At 35.2% G+C, this 22,014-nt stretch overlaps 1 long non-coding RNA gene across 5 annotated transcripts in view; it reads right to left on the reverse strand.

The window, feature by feature from the left end:
- Positions 1 to 1,333: 1,333 nt before the first annotated feature.
- Positions 1,334 to 22,014, reverse strand: part of LOC132160119 (uncharacterized) — a 124,091-nt gene continuing 103,410 nt past the window's right edge. Inside the window, exons 4-6 of one of the 5 annotated variants that reach the window (XR_009437955.1) lie at positions 13,203 to 13,295; positions 8,836 to 8,949; positions 1,334 to 2,367 (exon numbers count right to left, since the gene is read on the reverse strand). This is a non-coding gene — a long non-coding RNA (uncharacterized LOC132160119). Of the gene's footprint in view, positions 2,368 to 3,994; positions 4,185 to 8,835; positions 8,950 to 13,202; positions 13,296 to 22,014 lie in introns of all 5 variants that reach the window. The other 4 variants (XR_009437956.1, XR_009437954.1, XR_009437957.1 and 1 more) reach the window with 4 other exon arrangements.

Below are 22,014 nucleotides of genomic sequence, written 5' to 3' on the forward strand. Positions count from 1 at the left end.
ACAGGCAAGGATGGTGAGTGTTGTACCCTGCATGGTTTATATCACAAGAAATCATAGCCACATTCTTCTCTAATGGACCTAAAAGTTCTGTTTGGGGTCGAGCCGGCCATGTTTGACCGTCATGGTTCTCAAGTCAATGCATGCAAGTCTTAAAACACGAAGATAGGTTTGATATCAGTTATGTTTGAGTTTTGTGTCATATTTGAATTGTGTAGATCTGTGTTTTGGTTTGATTTGAAAGTAAATAAAGGCTTAAATGCCAGTTTTTCTTAAAGTAAATAAATTATATGGATCAATTTCATGCTATCTTTTTATGCTTTTTGGAGGTTGAAAGTTTTGGACCCCATAATTCAAAATATGTTATATTGTGATCTGCCGAATATAATAACGCCTTACAAAGTTTACATATGGAAAAGAATGATTGATTGATTGATATCAGAATATAAATTTCTGTTTAAAAGAACCAATAACCACTTTGCAAACCAAGAAAACTGATGCTAATGCTATGTGTTAGGATTCAAATCCATTTCAGTGGCAGTGGCTTGGCTGGCACATGACCCATGATTTATATGTTCCCTGCAAAAAAATAAAAAATACATTTTGTCAGAATACACTTCTAATTTAGACTTTTGGAGAAAGAGCCTTTTTTACAGAAGCCATTTTATGATTTAACATAACATTACACCTGCTGTTGTTTTTGGCACCAAGTCAATGATCAAATTAAAAGGGGTGCCTGTTACACGACCAAAAAGAAACAACTATTTTTTTCAGTATATTTATTGTTGTTCCAAGAATATAATCCCATGTGACTCTGGGATTGAATGGGATGAGAATTGCAGATGCTGGATATGGTTGTGTGGCCATATGTCTGTTGAATCACTCCCATGACTCTCTTAGAGAGCTTGGCTTGATCACGCTGAAGTCAGTCCCTATGTTTCCAAAATGTGCAAACTTGGCTCTTGACTTTTTTTCCTTTCTCTGCATTTACAACAACAACAACAAAAAAAAGCTTTTACTCCAACTGGGAAATCAGACAGAAATATGGCGCAAACTCAGTCCTGGCTGTTACATGTAGAAGACATTTCGTTGATGACCTTCCTCAAGGTGCCCGAAATACAAAGTAGATATATATGTTATGCCTTACTTGTAAAAATTGTTAATAAAAACAATAAACATAAATAAAATGACAATAACACAAATTCTCATTAAAGAAATGCATCTTGTAGTATTTCTCAGTTATTTTGTTACTAATTATTCTCATTAGTACTAATGAATATTCTCAGTGTACAATTTAAGAGTAAAAATTATGTTTTTGCTAAAGTAAAAATGGAAGTATATTTTATTAAATTATAATTCAAGTATAATTGTTTTAGTAGAGTGATAGTACAAAACCGATTATTTAATCTTGTGAAATATTTTATGTTATTGAATATTTTAAATATATATATATATAGCTCATTATATTGAATTGTAATCATCAGGGTGCTTTTCGTTACAAATTATGATGTATGCAATTATTTGTGTTATTTTACTAAAAATGAAGTGTAAAAACCAATTACAGTGTAAACAACCAATGATTTAGTGCCGCAGTCTTCTCTGCATACAATATTTGATATATGCAATTAATTGTGTTTAATTCAATTGGCATTGGATATTGGCATATCATTTAATTTATCTGGTTAAAGTGTGTTTTCAAGGGCACCAGCAGAGTTTCTGGATGACTTGTTGCTGTTGTCCAGTTGGAGTTCAAATTACTGGATCAGAGTCCAGACATCCTCCATTCATACAGTTTGTATGGCCACGCCAGAAGGCAAGTAGTTCTCTGCAGCCCAGATATCATCTAGCGACGACAAAGATTCCTGTGACATGACTCTCTCTAAGCGACCGATTTAACCGTCTCCAGGGAGGACGACACAATGCCAACACTGAGAGAACGATACCTTGACCTACCAACGGAGGCTTGATTTCTGCGAGGTTTGTATTTGAAATATGATGAACATTTCAACACAAACAATCAAAACTGTCCGTGCCCAGCGCCAGAACCTAAAAGAGACATTCATTACTGTCAAAGGCAAAAGCATTACTGTCTCTAAACAACAAATCAAATCTCGACTGGCAGGGTAGTACAGTTTGCTGCTGTGAGAGTTTTCATAGCATAAACAATTCCTCAGTCAAGAGCAGACAGTCGTCTTGTGTGGGCTCTTATGAAGTCTGCACTGTTCACGTCGTCCGACCCCACGGTGGCCATAAGAATATGCCCAGTCATCACGCCACTGAATTAGTTCATAGCGGTCCCTCCATGCCGTTCAAATGGCACCGTCACCCATTTTAAGGAGCCGCTGCTGTGGGATGATGTGTTTGTTTGTCCTGCAATCAAGGAAATGATCACATGATCAGTTATTCTTCAATAGTTAGTCAGATCAGTGTTTCATTCATGTTTCTGCTTTTGCTTTCAGTTTTACTGTACAGTATATAAATATCTATGCATATACAACTGAAATGTGTGTGTGTGTGTGTGTGTGTGTGTGTGTGAAGTATTAAAACAAAGTTTCATCTGATAAAATAAGTTAATGCATTAACTAACATGAACTAAAATTGAACAATATATTTTAGAGCATTTACAACCTTAGTTAATTCAAATGTTCATGTTAGTTCGGAGAAAATTTGCTCAAGTTAATATATGCATGTATACACACACTCATTTTGTTTTTATTCATGTATATAGTTTTTATTGATCAAAATATCTGAAAACATTTTTATAAAATAAAAAGAATCTCTCCACAAAAATATGAAGCAGCACAACTGTTTTCAACATTGAAAATAATCAGAAATGTTTTCTAAGCATCTAATCAGCATATAAGAATCTTGTGTGTGTGTGTGTGTGTGTGTGTGTGTCAGAACAAATCAATCTTGATAATGTCAACCAAAAATGATTAATCTGCAAAATTTCAGTACACTATTAGATAATACCAGTTTAATTGAAATAATTTGCTTAAATAAAAATTGTACATTTTCTTAATTGTGTTTTCTAAAAAAAAAAAAAAAAAAAAAAAAAAAAAAAAACACATTTAATTTCTCAAATGGTATCAAATGTTCTGTATACATAACAACATATAGCTGCCAATATATTTAATTAAAAGGCTAGAGATTTTGGGGTCTGCTGCCAAAACTCTAGTGTGGTTTGAAAGCAGTCCAAAGTAAATTGTGGAAATTAATGATTAATAATGAAATAAAATTTGTAAAAATATAATTATAATATCATGTATTTCCCATTGATGTTAGTCATGTTAAAGTTGAAGCAATTCATTGTTCTGGCAGACAGATACGATGATTTTAGTGCATTTTTTTAATGAATCCAAAAATGTAATTAAAATAAATAAATAAAACATGTAAGCTGGCATCTTCTCCTCATGAGTCGTTACCTAGTGACAGTAGTAATCAGCTGCCAGTAATATTTACATTAATAACAATTGTGCCGTGGTACAGAACCAAATAATACGCAACAAAAGCCTTTGCTGGGGCAGTACACCTTTGTACATGTACCCCTACAAGTAGCATATTAGTACTTTTAAGATGTATATTAGTGCCTAGTACTTTTGGAAAGAGTACTGGCCCAGTGGCAGCTTTTGTACCTTTATTTCGGAGAGTGTATGAATCACATTCAGGGCTGGATCAAGAGTGAAAATAGTCCAAGCTTAAGAAAAAAGTTTCATAAGCTATCTTAGAAACAATTTTGTTCTCTGGTTGTTCCTGCGAGGTTCTTTCCAAAACCTTCTGTGGGAGAGATAATTGAACTCCTGCCGTCTTGTTGACGGCATACAAAATGAACGCGTTTCAAGGGATCCTTCAAAACTCTCTGCTCTTCTCCCTTTGGGAGAGATGAGATGAACAGCAGGGTCAATCCCCTTCCCCCATCCCAGGCCTACAGCTCAGGCACCTATCAGTTCCCTGCTCATTTGTATAATGTCGGGTCACGGATGAAATTGTGGCTTACATGGAGGATTGAAGTTTTAATTCAGGCGCTGCGCTTTGGGGCTTCAGTCCGCCCACTCAACACCCAATAAATTATCGGAGAAAGAGGCTCCTGTCTCCTGAAGTCTGCCCGGCACAACGGTGAACGTGTACTGTCAACTTCCAGCTGTTGTTTGCTCGTGTTTAAATATGGATGATATACCTGGGAAACGCTGTAGATAACAAACACATCACAGATGTATGCTAAGTAGGATTAGCAGCACGAATATCATTTTGCATAACTGTCCATCATCCACACAACACGTTTCTGTGGTATCTGTGGCCCGAGGCTACGGGATCAGATGTTTTTCGACATACCTCAGTTGCACTGTGCATCTGTCAGGCGTACTAGCGCGCTAACCACCTATTACTATCCACCACATGCGCAAAAACGTTTCAAGCCTCAGGTGACTGGTGCTAAATGAAGTCAGCCAATTTTAGCCGTGCCTGAGGGAGACGGCAAAATAACAGCAACACAACATACGGACAACATAAAGGCAACATGATGGGTGGCCCATGGCAGATATATAAGAGCAAACACTGCTCTTCTCTGAACGCTAGATGACTTTGACTTGAATAAATGTACCTTCAGATGTGATGATTCATTTAAAGGTGTCACGGACACACTGACATCGTCAATTTCACAGGAAGAGATGACAACCTACAGCATGCTTATTGGATTTTTTATTTAGTTGTATTTTTTATGTGCCTATATTTCAAATTTACTGCAGTTTTTATGAGAAATGAAATAAACTTTTATTTCTATTCACACAAATTATGATTACAGGGCAAGGTTATTAATTAATAAACACTTATTTTCTTTACGTTCTTTGCTCAATGCTATAACTTTTACTGTAGTGCATGATTTTAATAATACATTTTAACATTTGCATCACATGCTTTGTTCCATATGTTTGGCTTTTGTGACAGTAAACTTGCTCAGTAGCGCACCTGGTACAGCATTATAAGGTTAACATTACCAGCATTTGTTAACACTATTGGTTTAGTGTACGTGATTTTCAAACATGACAAAGCATAAGCTATTTAGCATCACTCAGCTTACATTTCATTTCTGAACTGTAGCAAAGCATACAACCAAAGCAGTAAGTCGCCAGATTCACATGCATCTGATTTGGATAAAACTGAACACATTTTTAGTGCCACTTTACGAGACAATTTATTTCCGAACTGTTGCAATACATAGAGCAAGCACTCATTCGACATTTAATTCTGAATAGTTGTGATAAATACAAGAACCAACTACGGGTTGTACCAACTAGTCAATTAGTTGACTAGTCAACTTCAGTGCTCAGCCATGACACTTTAAACTTGACGTCGACTAGTCGCTGGTCCTATAGAGGGCGCAACAGGTTAAGAAATCTTTGACGGACTTCTACCTTTAGGATCCGTTTCAAAACAGTTAAAATTACAAATAAATACATACTCCGAAAGCCATGTGTGATTATATTACTGGATGCTCGAAATTGAATCGGAGAATGCACGTTTTAAACCACTCATTGTACCGGTAAGTTAATAGCCATTCTAATCTAATGTGCTGCTGCACTGTGATGCACACACATAGGCTACAGACAGTAGATTGTACATCAAGCGCAGATTGCTCCCACACAGAATCATTCAGCGCAGAAATGTATTCAACACTGTTCTTTGATTTCTCAATAAAATAGCTTCTAGAATTTATTTCTTATTAACTAAATCCCACATATTCACTACTAGTAGAAAGACGCTACCAGGTAGAATTAATTCACACATGCAATCGCTCTCACTAATGCGTTCATATGAATGTAATCTTTACTGTGCTACTTTATCTGTAATGTTATCTGATTTAGAACGAGCAGAAATCTGTGAGAAATATAACGACCCAAAGACAAAAGAACTGTTAAAATGTAGGTGTTGTGTTATAGGAGCAATAACCATGTGAGCAGCACTCAGTCATGCCGTAACTGTGCATGCACAAGGTGTTTTTTACAGCTCCAGGCTTATGTTCATTAATGACGTCATCGATGACTAGTCGACTTCGACTCGACTTTCATTAGATAAAAGTCGACTTTAAAAAAATCAGAAGTCATTCAACCCCTAGAACCAACATAATAAAATTCTGGCACAATCATGTTTGTCAGTTTTGGATTATTCTGAACTCCCGCAATGTGTACAACAACAACCAACAAAACTTTTCCAGATCTACTTCAGATTAAACCAAACATACTTTTAGCGCCAGCCACTGGACATTTAATTTCCAAACTGCCATGATACGTACAACAAACAATGCAACAAGACGCTACCAGATTCACATTAATCTGCTTCAGATAAAACCGAACATACTTTTAGCACCACTCACCGAACATTTACTTTCTGAACAATCAATCGATTTAATAAAATACTGGCAGATTCACATTAGTCTGTTTCAAAAAAATCTGAACGTGCTTTTAGCACCACTTACCAGACATTTAATTCCTAAACTTCCGAAGCAACATTATTAATCGTTTCCAGATTTGCATTCACCTGCTTTCGATAAAACCTTACAATTACAATTTTAGCACCACCCAATGGATATTTTATTTCTAAACTGCTGTCATGTGTACAACACAATACAATAAAATGCTGCCAGATTCATATCCATCTGCATCATATAACACTAAAACACACTTTTAGTGCCACTAACCGACGATAGAATTTCCGAACTGCTACAATGCAAAAGTCAATGCAATAAAACCATCAGAATCACGTTCTTTTTGGGCCATTTACTGGACATTTCATTTTCGAGTTTATGCAGTAAATACAGTAGCTAACATAATAAAACGTTGTCGCGAAATGTGCAATTAGGAATGTATTATTATTATTATAATTATTTTATTTTTGCAGAAATGTCATCACAGTAATATACCCCTTTCCTGGTGATGGTATGCCTTTGTTTGGCGAGAACTTCCGTGGTCAGAAGTGGCCAGGAACTGGAAGGCAGTGTGTGTTTTGTATGCATGTGTGTTGGGAGGGGTGTTTGGCTGGCTTGTAACTGTGTTTGACCCCTTGCTGGGCCATGGCTAATGCAAGTGTGGGCTAGTGAATGGACCGAGGTCAGTGCCCAGTGACACATGACCTGTCACGGTTAATTCCAGCCGAACAATGGATCCGGCCCTGCCGGGAGATCATACCATTACACCTCGATGCCAAATTAATTGTTTGTTTTCATGGGATGCTCTCGCGCTGACCCTGTGGTCAACTTGCTTTAATAACATTCAGTGTTAACCTAGGAAAACGTAGAGAGCAATACAGTCCAAACACAGATGGAGCTCAGGTTTGTCAGGACCTTCTCCACTCTGTCGCAAATGGACTCTCGGTGCTCTCTCAAAAACCATCTATTACGTGAGGTAATATCCTTTTTCACAAACAGTACTTGAGAAGTGACCGCAAACACCAGAATGTGCCTAAATATAAATGCAGGCAGAGGTAAAAGGAAGCAGTGGAAGCTGGTGTAGAGATGCATGTCACAGCACTTTGTGTTGAAATAAAGAGCCTGTTGAATGTGGAGAGCACAGCGCTGGCCTGGGAGCTTCGAGAGCGAGAGAGACTGTAATGTCACAGAGTTTCAGCACCGCAGGGCTGCCACATTGATACTGCATACGAGTTCTACAGTTACACCTTCCCCTTACTGTACTGCATTCTAAGATTAATTATGACTCATATACTCATTTGCATACAGTGTACATACAGGCGTATACACTTCCTCTGCATTATTCAGAAGTTGTCTATCAATAAAGGGTTTGATAGTTGAGTTGAATTTTGTATGTATTCATTTATTCTAAAATATATAAAAATGTGATTCATGCATATAATTACTTGAATGCATGTTTACTATTATAAATGTGTTTTAATTTTATTTGTATTTTTTTGTGGAAATGTTAAAAATGTCAGGGGTGATACAATTGTTCTCCTGATATCACAAATTCCTCAAAGTAAACCCTACTTAATTAATCTGAGATCATTTATTACTATTTCTTAAAAAAAAGATTTTTTTTTCTTTTGTATAATGCATTTTAATGTAATTCCTTACATAATGTGCCATAATTAATTGTATATATAAACATTTGCAAAGATTAAGACGATTAAAAAAACAAAAAAACACTGAATTGATATTGAATTTATTTCCAGATCATTGAACATAAGTCACTGACCTATAGTTCACAGCAATATGTTTTTAAAAGTAACAGATACATTTTCAACCAGTAGCGTGACAAAGCATCTTTTATCACATAGTTTCACATGCAAAGCTTCACAGACACATGAGCTAATCAAAGACTCTCTTAAACTGGCTTAATATTGCATGTTTAGAGAATCAGTTCATTTGGTTGTTTCATTTCAATTAATCAATTCAAATAAACGATTCAGTGACTCATTAGAGTCCCTTGAAAAATATGTAATTATAAGCGTCTGTGTCTTCAACTTTGCTCTGTAAAAGGTTGTTTTGTAGTATTTTTTTCTCTCTTTTATTTGCAGTTTTAAACAACTGTAGTAGTGTACTTGATTCCTTTTTACCAGAGCAATTTGACTGAAGCTTACTCATACAATTATATAAGTAAATATGAATAAAATATATTTTTTTCTTTTTGAATAAAGATTTAAAATGCCATAAATCAATCTCAAAAACCAAATAAAGCAATCTACAAACATTTCAAAATGATTCTTACATTGATGTGTCAAACAAATAATTATACTGTATGCAATCAAAGACAGACATCACTAATCATTTTTAACGACATTTATCAGTTATCTTGCAATAAAAAAAAATAATAAGAAGAAGAAGAATTTTACCGAGAGGTCAAAGTTGATTCTCGAAGTTTGCTGACACCAGTGTCCCAAGATCTTGTCCTCTGCGAGATGACGAATCATCACTTGTCCCACAAGTTTCGGCAGATCCTGCAAAAGCTAAAACAAATACTGTGATTAGGAATTTGAGCAGCTCTGAGAGTGATGGAGCTGCTATCTCTACCTATCACCTCCGTTATTTGCGTTTAAAAGCCTATAGTTTAGACGGCAAACACTGGTTTGGGTCCAATCTCCCTGATGGGGTGGGGGGGGGGGGGCAATTGGTCAAAGTGACAGATGCTGTGCATGTATAGATCTGTCAAAAACAAGCACTAATGATCACAAACAATTATCATTTATTTAGTAATATAACGTAAAGCCACTCTAAAAAAACCTATTCAACAGGGAGTCTATCTTTCCCCTCAAAAGACTCTCTCTAGAGTGTGTTTAGTAAATTACAGAGCCTGGAATTTTCTCATAATTGGCCATTTTATCATTTTGTTACAGGGAGCTTATTCTGAGGGGGCTCCCAATATGATTTATGAAATACAATTAAGCGTGAATTCTTTCAGCTCCTCATTGCTAGGCTGCGGCACGGCGCGTATCTGCCGCACTACATTGAAATAAAATGAAAATACTGTTAAGTAATTGGGGGAAAAAAACAGTCATGGCCGGGAAGAACATGTGACCGAGAAGGGAAAATTATCAGTGGATTGTGGATTTATTCCCCCCTCCCAATAAATATTCCAAGGGCTTCCCTCCCATCATCTCTATTTTTAAAGTGGAGAGCGAAACGGCCTCCAACTGATAGGGAAACTCATTTTGTAGAGCGTGTTCAAAGAGATACGCCTGCTGCGGAGATTGAACACTCTCCACGAGCCAGTTCCTCTTTGTCAAACAAAAGATGCTAATGGCGTTGATCTCTTTCCAGGCCAAATTGCTTAGTTAAGATTACCACATTTTTGGTTGGTCAGAAAAGGACTGTTAATTTCAGTGTAGCTATAAACAGTATGTTAATATTGTACACAAATAATCAGTGATAAAAAAATTGAATAATTTCATAAGAATTAAATGACAGTCCAGCCATACTTATTCTGTTATCACAGGAGTTTGCTAAAGTATGCATATAGCAAGACATATTTCACAAGTTTCTATCTTCAACTTAATCATCCTGCAAGAGACGTGAATGATGTGTGACATATCATGTGACATCAGGCAGTCAATTTTTATCTAGCAGTGAAAAATGTATATCTAGAAACCTGTGGCGGGTTCTTTTGACTTGGTCCTATAAGCAAAACTTTTTAAACTCTGAGCAAACAGTGAAAACACCCTATTAACTGCAGTAAAAAACCACTCATAATACCTAAACAACTGCATAAGCAATGACCTAGCAACAAGCCACAACAACATGGTATGACGGTATGAAGTTTTACATGGTCTCACACTCACATTTACTTCAAATAATGTTATTAATGTTATATAATGTTATGTAAATATACATTTAATAAATTCAAATCAATGTTATTTTATCATTGATAAACTATTAAAATTTTAATGTTATTTTTACAATTAGGCCCTGAATTTATATATATATATATATATATATATATATATATATATATATATATATATATATATATATATATATATATATATATATATATATTCCATTTCCATTGAATTATTTCTTTGAATTATTTTAACATTTTAAATTTAATTTAAAGTTTTAGTATTTTTTATTAATTAATTTATTTTAAATATCTGTATTTTTATCCATATATATATATATTTTTTTTTTTTTTATATATATGATTTTATTGTATAAACATTTAGTTTTAGTTAACTAAATATCAAGTTAACTAAATGAACAATTACTTTATTACAAGCATACTGTGCTAATTAGTGCTGTCAAACAATTAATCATGCATCCAAAATAAAAGTTTTTGTTTGCCTAATATATGTATGAGTGCTTTGTATATTTATTATGTATATATAAATACACACACATGCATATATATATTTTAGAAAAATATGTTGTTTATATATTTAATATATTTATTTATAATATCAATTATATGAATATAAATATAGACATGTAAATATTTTCAATATATACTGTATATGTGTGTATTTATACATACAAGATAAATATACACAGAACACACATATTATGCAGACAAAAACGTTTATTTTGGATGTGATTAAATAAATAAATAAGTAAATAAATAAATAACAAAACACTGTTTCCCATCATTCTTTAGGCTTTTAACACAACCTTGCCACAGATACACACTCACACAAGTCCAGTGACAAAGAATTGTACATGTACAACAGCCGTCCAAACGAGAGAGAGGACAGTTATAAACTACAGTTTTGTTCACTTTTCTCTCTCTCTCTTCCTCCTCTAGAAATATGGAGGCAACGCCTTGAGGCTTTCCAGTCCCCATTGTGAGGACTGCCAGTTCTGTTTGGGTTCATTGTTCTCGTCTAATCAGCCATGGCAAATGTGGAGCCCTCCAACTCATTATGTATTCACACTCAAAAGTGACCATGGGAAGTTTTCGGAGGCCCAGCCCCGGCATGGGCTGATGAATTACCTGCCTAGATGACACCTAGTGAATCCACACAGTTGCCGTGGCAGTGCTTTTTGATGGCACCATCAGCCCATCGCTCATCTCGGTGGTCAAACAAGCGCCCCCCCTCCTTCCACTGCTCAGACCAGCTTGAGTTTCACTATTGCCTTCTCGTCTTTCAGCACCTCTGCCCCCCTTCCACACACTCTATGCTCTGTTTACAAACTCTTTCTAACGATGGCCACCCTGACGAGCTTATACAAGGCCTGTTGGCAGTAGTGTCCGACATTTATCCTTCGTGCACCAAGACCAAATGTGATATCAAACACTAAAGGATACAATATTCCTTAGACTTTCTTAACAGATAAAAGTTAATCTTCCCTAAAAGCTCATCTACCGGCTTATCTACAGCAGTGGTTGGGACTTTAAAATAGGTCACATGTGTGTTATGATGGCAGACAGAAAGGGAAAACAATGCTAAATGCAAATAATATATATATATATATATATATATATATATATATATATATATATATATATATATATATATATATATATATATATATATATATATATAAAAGAGAAACACTTTCTTTATCATTTGCTGTTGATGCAAATTTGTGTGTTTATTGGGTCAGTGATGGATCAATGGCATACAACAGTATTCATGATAAAGAAAACATTTTTAAAATCTAGTTTAAAATTAATGAGCCATATTCTTTCAAATGTACTTATATTCATTTAGGTTTCATGCCATTTTAATTTAACCAAAATTATACTATTTGCAAGAAAATGTTACATTTTAATGACTCTAAAATGTCATGTAGTGCAACCATCAAATAAAAAGTAACATCTTGAATACACACAGTGTACAGATATAAGTCATTATTTTCTAAATGTTTTTAAAAAGTAAGAGATTCATGAAGGGCTTATTTCTATTATTTAACTTCATAATTAATGTTGTTGTTGTTTTTTCTGCATGTTGGTTGTTGATTCAAATCTTTTCTAGAAATGATTATGCCAAACTACTTAATAACATATTATTGAAATACCTTTTTATTTTATTTTATATATATGAATATGTATCACTTTATTTTACTTTATAACTTAAAAATATCTACATAAATGTACAATATTTTTAGGTAAGTCATTATATGTATGAATTGCATGTTTACTCTATTTTTTATTTATAGATTGGACAAATACATTGTTATGTCATTGACCCTAATGCCAGTAGCACAATTTGTTGTGCAGAGGATGATATAAGGATGATATGCTGCTATCTCTATGTTGAAATCTAAATTCATGTGACATTTACTCAGTGAAAAAAAATGTGTACCTTTAGGAGAACAACAGCTTGTCACTGGAGAAGAAACCTTAAATGGGCAATGTTGTAACTTATTTACCAGAAAAAAAGTGCATATTAGTTCCTTAGACTAGTAATATGTACTCTTAAAGTAGTACTATGAACATTAGAGGAGTAGATAAGGTACAACGGTGTGTTTATAAATGTACTGGGACAAGGGACAAGCTGTTGTACCCCTTTTTCTGAGAATGTAGAACTCAACAGTTAACTTTTGCATGATAAGCAATGTTGGAATTGGCTTTTGAAGCAAAACCAGTTGAGAACCACTTATATCATGCACCAGCTTTAGAAAATCACCTGTATGTTAGTGTCTCTAGAGATTGTACAGAAGTTGGGTAGGTTCTGTGGCCCTTTGGACCTTATTTTAGTGAGCAGTAGGGGGCGGCGGCTGCCAGTTGTACGGGTTAACGTGACAATAATTTGAGTTGACTCACTCATCCCGTTCTCTAATCCCCTGGATATACTGCACTCATACAGGTGTCCACACAATCCAATTATCACTGCCATGCTTGAATAGAAAAAAAATACTAGAAAATGAGAGAGAGAGAGAGAGAGAGAGAGAGAGGGAAAGGAGGGAAAATCAAGTTAAACATCTACTGTTATTTAACTTAGCCAGAGGCGTGTCTTACATGTTTGTCGTAATTTATGAATGGCTAGTCTGGTAATCGAGCAGCTAGCAAGTTTTTCTTATCTGTGCTTTGATTAAACCAACTTTCCTTTGAATACCATGCTTGTGGCACACTTTTGTTTACAGGTGAAAGTGATACCAACTTCCCTTTCACTTTATTTCCTCATTTCCATTACCGATATGTGACACTCAACAAAAAACACCACAACAATGCAGGGAGCTACAATCACAGGTGCATTCATAAAATCTGTGATGTGAGCCAAGGAAAATCTCATCCGCCCATCTCGCGACTCACGACCTGTAGAGGACGTCTAAAAGCGACAGTGCACCCCCCCCCTCCAACTGGTTTGGTAACTAAAATAATGGCAGCAGGCTGATTCTCAAGCATGTAATATGCTTTCTTTCTCCTCCTGCTGTTGTTGAAGGAGGGGGCATGTGTTTCCTTCCCTGTAGAATCCCACTGTTCGCCCCCTTATAGGGACAAAGACACTTAGATAGAGGTTATGCCTTTTGGTACACTCCCCCTTCAAGGATCATGTTGAGGACTTCAGGAGGATATATGAGAGAGCTTCCTGAGCCAATATCCAGCAGGTGGGCTAAAGTCAGCTGGAAGACCCTCTCAACAGATGGAGTCGATCCCACTTCCCCCTTGGATTCAATAATCCAACTTTCTCCCAAAACTCTTCTTTCTCTAACTTATTTCCCAATGGAATGGGATTCAGGAGTGAAGCTGCTCTGTCGTGTTGACTTTTATTCTGACCTTCTGAAGTTAGTCATTTGTCATCAGAGCCTTGTGTGTTTGAATTGTGGCTTACTATATATCTCTCCCATTCTTTTAGCCGTCTTATACTCATATCCCCGTATAGTCCAAAGTAAACCAAACTATCATTAATTATCGGAAAACAATGGGATGTATGGCCCCAATCACAATGGTCCTTAGAGAAACTTAACAACTGTATAAGCAAATATGAATCTTAATTGGTCTTTGCTAAACCGTCATGAGCTCAGTAAATGACAGCAAATATCCTTATGGGAGTTCTTGAGTCCCTGCAAAATTGGTATAACTCTGCAAATATGAACCCACATCTCTCAGGATGAGTTTAGAATGAGGTTTAGCTGCTTGGCAATAGCAATGTGAAGTTGCTAGATATTAATATTTTGTAGAGTGACAATTGGTTGTTTGGCAGCAGATTCCCAAAATGCTAATTTTGTAGAATGACATCGATCCTAGGGTATATTTACCATTGCACAGAGTCAGTTTAAAGGTTAGAAAAAAGAAACTCTATAAAACAACAAACAGTGGTTGAAAAAGAAAAGAAATAGTTCACAAGGACTTGCCACATACCGAGAAGTTAGTACTTGCCTCCCTCAGACAGTTACTGACAGGAAGTTTAGAACGACTCACAATGGCCCACCATGATCCAGCAAAGACACCCTAAACCACCAGGGTTTCTATAAATGCATTCAAATGTCAGCATAGTGGAGGACATGTGTTCCTCTTGAAGCACCTCTGGAATTCACTCAATTGTATGAAAAATTCACTCAACAGTTGAAAAATGTGGGGTTGAGGAATTGGTGTGCTTCTGTTCATGGATTCCACAATGCAAATGGTTTGTGTGGCTCTGGAAGAGAGAATGTAAGAATTCAGTGATGAGGCAATTGTGATGTAGGTGTGAGTTAGATACGAGAACAGGAAAGTACTTACTATTTTGATAGGTTATGGGTAAACTTACGGGTCAGCCAACCATAAGGACTTGATAGAAAGATAGCTTTTCCATATCCACATCTGACTGATCAAATTGCTTCAATTGGTTACCTGCCTTTGGCCTGATAAGGTAAATCTTACCAAATAATATATACACATAATCAGAAGTTTGGGGACAACACTTTTTTTTTTCATGTCTTTGAACAAAGTCTTTTATGCCTGCTTTAAACAATAAAAACAATAAATGTAAAAAAATATGTAAAAAAATAAACAGTTTTCTATGTGAATATTGTAAAATGTTATTTATTCTTGTGATGCAAAGCAAAATCTCCATCTTCATTATCAATATTGAAAACACTTATGCTACAGTATATTTTAATATGTTTGTGTATTTTCCTCCCAAGTCTTTGATGAACAAAGTTTAAAAGACCTGTATTTCTTTGAAATGCATTTATGCAAAATTATAAATGCCTTTACTGTCACTTTTGATCAAAATTGAATGTATTGTGTAAATGTACAATGCATATTATTGATTTTGTGTGTGTGTGTGTGTGTGTATATATATATATATATATATATATATATATATATATATATATATATATATATATATATATATATATATATATATATACACAGTATATGGCATGATTATTCTATTTTCTTTATTTTTATTGATGTAAGTTTCCATTCTTGGCATTATTTGACAATTACATGAAAATGTATGACAGGCCATTTAAAAAAAAACAATCATCCTTATTTTAGTAACATTTTGGCAGGAAATGTGCTTGATTGTAAATTGAAAATAAATGTTTTTTGTGGACAAGATTCTTTATAAGTTTGGTAAACTTTATGATCAACTATTGCTGCAAATTATGCAGCACTGACTTTTAGGCAAAAAGGAAAGTATCACAACAACCCTCTAATTGTTAGTTTTCCAGTTGACATAACTGGAACTAGTCTAAAAAAGAAGCTATGTCAGTTTTTGCTGTCCCTCTTGAACAGCCTATTTTTTATTATTTAGTCAAAAGGAAGCCCTTGTTTGCTCCTCCAAGACAAACGTCTATTGGAATCTCTGTTGAATCACAGAGCTCCTCGTAGACAGTTTCGCCTTTTGACAAAGTTTGGGGCCGCAGAGAAAGAGTCGCCTTGTTTGAGGCTTCACAGTACAGCTGGCCTCCTTTCCTCCAGTAGTTTATTAGACACGGGCTCTTAATGAATGGGAGCCGCTGTTACAGTAAGTGACAATTATTCGACTTATCTTGCTCGCCACCAGCGATCTCACATATCCAACGTGGCCATCATAATTCCTGTCATCATAAAGAGGGCTTGTTGGGCACTGGCAGCATCCACAATACCCGTCCTTCAGAGTCCGTTCAAACCATCTCTGACTGTGTTTTCTGAGTTTATTGGGGTAAAGTAGCGTGAGGCTTCATCAAGGATGGGCGAAACTGACAGAGGGATGCAAATAAACAGGTAGGGTTAAGCCCTATACAAATGACATGAGCGGAAACTCCACAACCCTGGCACTCCCACAGCGACCATATCTTGTTTCTAATTGCTTAGAAAAAAAAAAAGAAAAGGAATGAAATGCAACCGGTAAACATTGCAACGGCATGAGTCAATCAGGTCTGGGTAGGTCTCTTGGTCTACAGGGTTTCTGCTGTTATATTGTTATACCTCAAGTAATAAAATGCTTGGTATATTGTAAAGATGACCCATTATTGTTATTCAAATCTGCATTTACAAACAAAATCACAAAAAACTAATCCTGATATTATTTATCACACCTCTTATCACTTCAATCCCGTATGCAAGTTTGCAAGTTCATGAGAATGTCAAGCTCCAACAGTGAAAAAAAAATAAAACCTTAATAAGTGCATACACTTGGAATAAAAAAAAATTGTAAATTCTTCATAAGAAATTGCTAGAGATTTCACTAACTTCTTAAAGGTCACACACTGAAATAGTATTTTCTTGTAAAATGTAGTCCACTAACTTTTTTTAAGTTTTATTTAAAAATGTTAATATATTTATTATTATTATTTTGTATTTATTTGTTTTACTGTGTAGAAGCATTGAGAGTTTAGATCTTTGGCCGATGGAACATAATTGTTCAACCAATCAACAAATAAATAAATAAATAATGAAGATAAAAATGTTTCCTCATACACAGCTATTGTGTGAATTATACTGATTACACTGAAACAAACAAACAAAATTGTCTAGGTTTTACTTTGAAATAATTTTCACTTAGAAATTGGTATTACATTTCACAAATACAAATAAACCGCAAGTAACATCACATTATGCATTGTTTATTTTATTTTTTTTACTTTTTTTTATTTATTCATTAATTTATTTATTTATTAAGAAACACTTTCTTTAAATGTGGTCCAATTATCTTTGTTTTATTTTTAACTCTTATTGGCTACTTTGTTTTATTTGCAACAATTTACCGAGTAAAAGCAAATTGATTTTAGATCTTTTAGATAAAAGAAAAAAAAAAAGAATATACAAAAATATTTCCTCTTACAAAGCTATCGTGTAACTTGACCAAATTTTTTACATTAAAATTAAAATTAATTTTCACTTAGAAATGGCTTCAGAAATACAGCGTATTTACTTATTTTTTTAATTGAAAACAGCTGCGTAATAAGTCTTCAAAGATTTTCTTATTCATTTCAAATAGTAACAGTGCACAGGTTTGGGTGATTAAATGTAATTTTCATGCTTAAATATTTCAGTAAAGCGAACTCTAAATGGATTTGAGGAAACATTCCTGTAAATCTGCCTCTGGTCTGGTGGCATATTAACTGTAATTCTGCCTTCTCACCATTAGAAATCTTCATTCAGTGTGTAATCCTGATTTGCAAGTAAAAACACGAGAGGCTTTGGTGTGTCAGAGCGGCAGTATTAGACAAACAAAGGTGTGTGTGTGTGTGTCACGTTTGAATTCGCAAATTCTGTTAACGTTTCAACCTGCAGATGAGAAATTAATAAAAGGCACGCATACCCGTCTACGATGACATAACACTGTGTTTTTTATTTTGTTTTTACATTGTAGTGAATTTGTTTACGTGATGATGTCAGCGGGTTCGAATCACCCACCTCTCTCTTACAAATTTAACCTCTGTTTCTTTTTTCTGATAAATGACAAAAACCCGTGTTGTTAAAGATATGAACCTAAAAACAAACAAATAAAATAAATAAATAAATAAAATTTACAAAATTTTAAAATCAAATTTTAATGGTTTTATTTGTTTGGTTTTATTTGATATTCCTGAATTAACCTTACTAAAGTTAATTTAACCCTGTAAAGACTGACATTTGAAATAACTGTGAAAAAAATATTGTTGTTGTTGTTGTTAATGGAACAGCTTATTGAACTTTTACATTAACTAACTAAATAAATACATTTGAATGATTGATTGATTGACAGTTTGGAACAGTTTATACTAGTTTAACAAGCTACTTGAAATTACAATTACAACAATACTTGTTTTCACTCTTTATTTCTCAGTAATATGTTTTAGATGATAATTAATTGCTAAGATTTATGCTCAAAGCTCTGTAGCATCAAAACATAAAAATCAATGCAATACATTGGTGATTGAGCGAAATACAGATAAAATTCCTCAAAAGCCTATGCTGAATACCTTATTTGGTATTCACATTTGAACATGATTTTTCAAACAATATGAATATTGTTTTTTGAATAATATTCTTCAGTCCAGTAAATGTTGAAATATTGCTAATAATATCAATGTTATTCTTATGTTTACTTTACAGCAAATATACACATGAATCTGAAGGTGATGTTTGTACAATCATAATAAAAGACATTTTGTCTGCAATAAAGAAATAAATAAACAAATTTCAATCAGAAAATGAAGGCATGTAGTAAACTGTGTGCAACAGGTGTTGATCATTGTTGATCATTTAAAAGGCTTCAAATCAAAAATGATACATTAGCTTCATACAGTTAAGGGTCATATCAGGTATCAGAAATACTAGCATCTACACTTTATTTCACATTTTACACTGCACCATACAAAGTCAAGATTGTTCATGTTTTGCAAAGAGTCCAAGTAATTAATTATTATGTACTAGTAATTATTGCATTTATAAATTATTACTCATGAGATATCAGTCTTCAGGCATTGAACTGCTGCTTTTGAATGCATGAAAATACACACAGGCTTAGAAGAGAAAGTGTGTTGATGTTGCTGAGAGACACTGCAGCAGTGGTATATGTGTGTGTGTGTGTGTGTGTGTGTGTGTGTGTGTGTGTGTGTGTGTGTGTGTGTGTGTGTGCGAGCGTGTGCTTTGGTATGTTTGTCCCTGTGAAAAGAGGGCCTGTGTTCAGCCCAGCCTGGGCCCCTGTAATGCTGCAAACAGCACGGATTTGGACTTGTCTTTTGTTGTCCTGTGTGCTGACATCACACACTGCTGATGGGCTAAAATCCCTCTTTCTCCAGCACCAGCACTTTTGAAACAAAACTGCCATGGCACTGATGAGTAATGCCAACTTGCCAAAAATACCTCATTAATCATCACACTAGCACACACAAACAGCCCAACACTTCAGAGAACCCAAAAATTCAGAACCACAGTCGGTACTCACAACACTCTGATTCAAAATGATCAAATAAATAAATAGATACATGCTAAAATATCCAATAAAGTGACAGATATGACATGTTACATCTATTTACCAGCTGTATATCACTAAATCCTATAGAGGCAACTGCATATCTTTTACATGAACACATTACATTTTCATTAAATTTACCTAAAACATATATTGTCACTAATATATATATATATATATATATATATATATATATATATATATATATATATATAAATAGAGAGAGAGAGAGAGAGAGAGATCTGAAAAAAATTACCTTTTTGCCTAAAAAATATTAATTAACTTCTTAATGTTTGTAAAACATGCAGATGGTTGCTCTGAGCACAACAAATATCAGATGAAGTTAGTCGTACGATTTTTATCCACTTTAAACTAAATACAAAATATTTGGTGTCCGCCTTTTGCAGCAATCACAGCAGCATATCTCTCTGGCATAGTGTCAAATATATTTCCTGAGAACTTCGACATTAATGTTATCCCATGACTTCAGCATGAAGTCTTTCATTGTCTTACACGACTATTGCACACTGGATAATACTTACTTTTAGTCTGATGATACACGGGGCAACATTTTCAGAAATTTTGCCAGACAAAACTTTTGGAGCAATGTTGCTTGGGCACTTTCCCATGGATAATGGGTATTAATTTCAATCTGGGTACTTTAGATCAGTCGTGTCTTACCTGGTTCCCCATTGACAGCAATATTAACCGAAGTTGCCCAGCAACATTGCTCAAAAAGTTGCCCCTTGTATCATCAGCCTAGGAGTTTCTGAAAACTTTTCCATTGCTGTTCACCTGAACTCAGATCATTCTTAGTCATTATGGCTGTAAAAATGGAATCTCGGCTATATTAATGTTTGTAACATCAATAGCCATTGAGGTGTGAAAATGGAAGGCCACATTTCCATTTACTCACAACCTTGCAGAAATGTTTACACGAAACACTTTCACCCTGGAAATGTGCCGACGAAGGCCACGCGGCAAACCATGGGTTTTACTCTATAGGCATGGCTAATGAATCTAAAAACAGTGGCAAAGGTGACATTATGCTGAAGTAAACAAGCCTACATACTCACACACCCAGCAAACATTCTGCCACGAACGAGTGTGACGGCGTAATAACAGCTTGAACTCCTAACAGGAGTAAAGACAAGCGTGCGAGACGCTCTGTACCCGCGCTATGAGTATATCACCGTTCACTTCTGTCATAACCACACTGACAATCACACACTCAGGCCCTTTTCTGAGTATCATCTCCTCTCCGAATAGCAGAAAGGCCTTTTTTCCCCATGACTTTCTAAGGGGTCCAACGTTTCAGAGCAGTGTTTCCCATTTTTTTCCAGCGTTGATGTGACAAGAGTGGGATGATACCAGCTCTTAGACTCATCGTCGAAGCAGCACTCAAATGCAATCAAATACAATCAGCACCAATCTGGCAGGAGTTTGCCGCACTCTCTCGCTGAGTGGCCAGCAGACAGCCTCAGTCTGTTAAACGTGACAGATGGAATCGGCCCCCGAGAGAAGAGCCGCGTGGTGAGTCAGTCCTTTGATCACACCGTCTCCCCTGTGACCGGCCCAAATCATTTCAAATCACCCAACAGGTTGACTCAGATATTCAGGGCCACATGTAGTTTGGCCTTGTTGAAAGTGAGTAGACTTGAGTCCTCTGTCTCGATGTGAGATCATATTGGCTACAGTAAGTTATGCTAAGCTGAGCTGCGTTGTGTCACGTTACTATACGCAATGCCTGTTGCCACTATTCAAACTTAGACACTGCCATTCTTAATTAGAATTCGATAGATGTTAGTCAGGGCAGCCATTTTTTTTTTGGCGGGAATGTGAACGAGGCTGTAAGGGACTGAAGTATGGTGCATTCGATAAATTGGACTGTTGTTAACAGCATGAATGTTCAGACAAAACATGTTTCCGAAAAAAAAAAACTTTCAGAGACAAAAAAACACAAAAAATCTCCATAAAACAGTTTTGAAAGTCACGAGCTGCAAAAATGACATAATCTAGGATCTTTATACAACGCGTGCCTTTGTAAAGACTGCAAGGAGGTTTTTAAACGACACCATTTCCAACTAAAAATTTCATTTTTATGACCTTTGGCTCTTAATTTTCACAACAATGGTGTTTTAGGAAACTGAAAAGGCAAACTTTTGAAAACAGGTTTCAAAGTCCAATTTTTATAAAACGTTAACATTATCATCTCTGTGAAAACAATGAATGCCTGAATCTGTATATTTGTTCGCTTAG

This window comes from Carassius carassius, chromosome 16, assembly GCF_963082965.1.
Source record: "Carassius carassius chromosome 16, fCarCar2.1, whole genome shotgun sequence".
In the NCBI taxonomy this organism is placed as follows: domain Eukaryota; kingdom Metazoa; phylum Chordata; class Actinopteri; order Cypriniformes; family Cyprinidae; genus Carassius; species Carassius carassius.